The sequence below is a fragment of the Phyllostomus discolor genome, chromosome 6 (genome assembly GCF_004126475.2).
Source record: "Phyllostomus discolor isolate MPI-MPIP mPhyDis1 chromosome 6, mPhyDis1.pri.v3, whole genome shotgun sequence".
In the NCBI taxonomy this organism is placed as follows: Eukaryota; Metazoa; Chordata; class Mammalia; order Chiroptera; family Phyllostomidae; genus Phyllostomus; species Phyllostomus discolor.
This window is the reverse complement of record NC_040908.2, coordinates 75,222,527-75,227,687: the sequence shown is the minus strand read 5'-3', so window position 1 is coordinate 75,227,687 and position 5,161 is coordinate 75,222,527. Positions and strand designations below refer to the sequence as shown.

General features: G+C 37.6%; 1 long non-coding RNA gene across 1 annotated transcript; it reads left to right on the top strand.

Annotated features, from left to right (window-relative positions):
- Positions 1–634: 634 nt before the first annotated feature.
- LOC118501524 lies at positions 635–1,665 on the top strand. Its single transcript, XR_004904146.1, has 2 exons — positions 635–669; positions 1,512–1,665. It is a non-coding gene; the product is annotated as an uncharacterized LOC118501524 (long non-coding RNA).
- Positions 1,666–5,161: the final 3,496 nt, after the last annotated feature.

The following is a 5,161-nucleotide window of genomic DNA, read 5'->3' as shown; positions in this document are numbered from 1 at the left end:
AAAAGCTAAAAGTGTTTCCCTTAAGATTAGGAACAATACAGGGATGTCTGCTTTCACCACTCTTATTCAACATAGTCCTGGAAGTCCTAACACTAGCAATCAGACTAGAAGAAGAAAAAAAAAGTCATCTGAATTGAAAAGAAGGAAGTAGAACTGTTCTTCCTGGCAGATGAAATGACAGTATATGTAGAAAACCTAAAGACTCCACCCAACCACTACTAGATCTAATAAATGAATTTGGCAAAGTATAAGGATACAAAATTAATATTCAGAAATCAGGGGCACTTTTGTACACCGATAATGAACTATCAGAGAAAAGAGGAAAACAATCACATTTACTATTGCAACAAAAAAAATAAGATATCTAGGAATAAAATTTACCTAACCAACCAGGTAAAAGACCTAGGAAAACTATTAGACATTGAAGAAAAAAATGAGAATGATACAAAGGTAAGCATATACTGTGTTCATGGATTGGAAGAATTAACACCATCAAAATGTCCATACTACCCAAAGCAACCTATAGATTCAATACAATTCCAACTCAGATATCAATGACATATTTCTTTGACCTGAAAAAATTCCAACAATTAGTATGGAATTTTAAAAAGACCCTGAATAGCCCTGGCTGGCATAGCTCAGTGGATTGAGTGCGAGCTGCGAACCAAAGTGTCACAGGTTCGATTCCCAGTCAGGGTACATACCTGGGTTGCAGGCCATGACCCCCAGCAACCGCACATTGATGTTTCTCTCTCTCCCTCCCTTCCCTCTCTAAAAATAAATAAATAAAATATTTTTTTTAAAAAAAGGGCCCTGAATAGCCTCAGCAATTTTGAGAAAGAAAAACAAAGTTGGAGGTACCACGATATCTAATATCATACTATACCACAAATCCATTGTAATCAAAACAGCCTGATATTGGCATAAAAACAGGTATATAGATCAATGGAACAGAATAGAGAGCCCAGAAATAAAACCATGTCTCTATGGACAATTAACATTTGACAAAGAAGGCAAGAGGATGAAATGTAGTAAAGACCATCTCTCCAATAAATGGTATTGGGAAAATTGGACAGGTAAGTGCAAAAACATGAAAGGAGACCACCAACTTATATCATACACAAGGATAAACTCAAAATGGATAAAAAAAAATATTTAAGTCACAAAATGATAAAAATCCTAGAAGGAAGCATAGACAGTAAAATTTCAGACATCTCTGGTGGCATTATTTTTGCTGATATGTCTCCAAGGCAAGGGAAATAAAGGAAAAAAATAAAAAATGGGATTAGATCAAACTAAAATGTTTCTACACAGCAAAAGAAATCATCAACAAAATGAAAAGGGAACTCATTATATAGGAGAATATATTTTTCCAATGGTATATCTGATAAAGGGTTAATTTCCAAAATATATAAAGAACTTACATGACTAACCAGGAAGACAAATGATCCAATTAAAAATGGGCAAAGGGCTCTGGCTGGTGTGTCTCAGTGGACTAAGCACCAGCCAAGGGGCTTCTGTTCAATTCCCAGTCAGGGCACATGCCTGGTTTGTGAGCCAGATTCCCAGCAGGGGACACATGAAAGGAAACTACACATTGATGTTTCTCTCCCTCTCTTTCTCCTTCCCTTCCCCTCTGTCTAAAAGTAAATAAATAAAATCTTTTAAAAATTAGGCAAAGGTCTTGAATAGACATTTCTCCAAAGAGGACTTATAGATGGCTAATAGACATATGAAAAAATGCTCAATGCCTCTAATTATCAGAGAGATGCAAATTAAATCCACAATGAAATATCACCTCACACCTTCCAGAATGTCTACCATTAATAAATCATCAAACAACAAGTGCTGGTGAGAATGTAGAGAAAAGGGAACCCTAGTGCACTGTTGATGGAAATGCAGACTGGTGCAGTCAATGTGGAAAACACTGTTGAGTTTTATCAAAACATTAAACATGGAACTGTCTTTTGACCCAGTGATCCTACTTCTGGGAATCTCAAAACACTCATCAGAAAGAATATACGCAACCCTATGTTCATAGCAGTGTTGTCTGTAATAGCCAAGACCTGGAAATAGCCCAAGTGCCCATCAGTAAAGAAATGGATCAAAAAACTGTGGTACATTTACACAATGTAATACTGTGGCAGTAAAAAGAAGGAATTCTTACCTTTTGTGACAGCATGGATGGACCTGGAGATTAATATGCTAAATAAAACAAGCCAGTCAGAGAAAGATACATACCATATGGTCTCACTTATATGTGGAATCCAATTAATAAAATAAACTGACAAACAAAATAGAAACACAGCCATGGATTTGTGGAACAGACTAACAGCTGTCAGTGAGCAGGGGAAAGGAGGGAGACTGAATGAAAGAAGGGGGAAGGATTAGCCAAAGAACAAATATGCATAACCTATAGACACAGATAACAGAGTGATGATGGCCAGTGGGAAGGTGAACAGGGGCTGGGTGGAGATGGGCAAAGTGGGGGATGAGGATATCTGTAACACTGTCAATAATAAAAAATAAAGAAAAAAAAATTTAAAAGAAAGAGCCCTGACTTATGTGGCTCAGTGGGTTGGGCATAATCCTGAGAAATCAAAGGTTGCTTGTTTGGTTTCTGGTCAGGGCACATGCCTGGGTTTCGGGCCAGGTCCTTGCTTGGGGGCATTGGGAGAGGCAACTAATCAATGTTTTTCTCACACATCAATGTTTCTCTCCCTCCCTTCCCTTCTCTCTAAGAATAAATAAGTTAAAATCTTTAAAAATACAGAAAGAAAAGGCTGTCAGCTGACTTCTCAACAGAAACCTTGCAGGCCAGAAGGGATTGCCAGAAGGCCAGAAAATTCAAAGTAATGAAAAGTGATGACCTACAGCCAAGACTACTCTATCCATCAAGGGTATCATTTAAAATCAAAGGACAGATAATGAGCTTCCCTAAAAAGAAAAAGCTAAAGGGGTTCATCACCACTAAACCAGTATTACAAGAAATGTTAAAGAGTCTTTTTTAAGAAGAAGAAAAAAAGATTAAACATATGAATAATAAACAGGGATAAAAAAGAAAAAAAAATTACAATTTGCAGTAGCATGGATGGACCTAGAGGGTATTATGCTAATTGAAATAAGTCATTCAGAGAAAGACAAATACCACGTGACTTCGCCTATACGAGGAATCTAAAGAACAATATAAACAAATAAAACAGAAACAGACTTAGATGCAGAGAACATAATGATGGTTGCCAGACTGGAGGAGGGTTTGGGAACTGAATGAAAAGGGTGAAGGATTGATAATTATAGATTGGTAGTTACCAAATAGTCAGAGGAGTTCCAGCCAAGATGGAGGTGTAGGTAGATATGCTTCACCTCCTCCCACAACCAAAGACAGAAACAACCAGAAATGCCAGAAATCAAACTGTATGGAAGTGCAACAACCAATGGGTTAAAGAAGAAACATTCACACAGACTGGTAGGAAGGGTAGAAGTGGGCAGCTGGGGTGGACAGGACGTGTGACAAGGTGGTAACTGGCAGACTGGGTGGTCCCACATTTGCATGCATATAAAACAGGAGGAAAAACTGTAGAGAGAGACAGATCATGCAACGTAAGATTCCAGCATGGGGAAAATAAAGCCTCAGAGCCTCTGGCTATGAAACTGTATGATGGTTGTGGCAGCAAGAGAAAGTGCCAGTCTCTTGAAAGGAGGGTGAGAGCCAATCAAGCAGCACTGTTCCCTCTCTGATCCCTCCCCCATATATAGCACCACCATATGGTGAAGCAGGTTGTCCGTTAAGATGTAACTGTGCACTGAGACAAAGAAATATGGCCCAGATGAAAGAACACATCAAAACTCCAGAAAAAGAACTAAGAGCTAAGCAATGAGATAGCCAACCTATCAGATGCAGAATTCAAAACACTGGTAATCAGATGCTCACAGAAATGATTGAGTACAGCTGCAAAATAAAGAAAGAAGTGAAGCTATACAAAGTGAAATAAAGAAAAATATATGGGGAATCAACAGTTTCCTGAAAAAAACCAGGACTCACATCAACAATTTGTAACAAAAGGAAGAAATAAGCTTTCAACTGGAACAAAATGATGAAACCAGAATTTTTTTTAAAAAATGAGAGGATTAGGAACCTCCGGGACAAATATAAATGTCCCAACATCTGAGTTATAGGGGTGCCAGGAGGAGAAGAGGAACAGCAAGAAACTGAAAACTTATTTGCAAAACTAATGAAAGAAAACCCCCAATCTGATGAAGGAAATAAACATACAAGTCCAGGAAGCTCAGACAATTGCAAACAAGTTGGACTAAAAGAGAAACACACCAAGACACACCATAATTAATTTCCCAAGATTGAAGATAAAGAGAGATTCTTAAAAGAGCAAGAGTAAAAAGAGAGTTACCTACAAAGGAGTTCCTATGAGACTATCAGACTATTTCTGTAAAGAAACCTTGCAGGCAAGAAGGGGCTAGAAAGAAGCATTCAAAGATATGAAAGGCAAGACCTACATCCAAGATTACTCTATCCAGCAAAGCTATCATTTAGAATGAAAGGGCAGATAAAGTGCTTCCCAGATAAGATCAATTTAAAGGAGTTCATCATCAGCCAGCCCTTGTTCTATGAAATGTTAAAGGAACTTATCTAAGAAAAAAGAATATAAAAACTATAATGGTAACATGACAACAAACACTCAACTATCAACAACTGAGCCTAAAAAAAAAACAAAAACAAACTAAGCAAACAACTAGAACAGGAACAGAATAACAGAAATGGAGATCACATAGAGGGAGATCAGTGGGGAGAAGGAGGGGAGAATGGGAGAAAAGGCACACAGAATAAGAAGCATAAATGGTAGGTACAAAATAGACAAGGGGAGGTTAAGAATAGTATAGGAAATGGAGAAGCCAAGACTTTATATGTATGACCCATGAACATGAACTAAGGGAGAGGAATGCTGGAAGGAAGGGGAGCACTGGGTGGAGAGGGATAAAGGGAAGAATAAAGAATGGGACAATTGTAATAGCATAATCAATAAAACATACTTAAAAAATAGTTACAGGGATATAAAAATTAGTGTAATAACTATGTATGGTAATTTTGGGGGTACTGGAATATCAGGGAGATACTTTGTACAGTACATGATTATCTAACCATTAT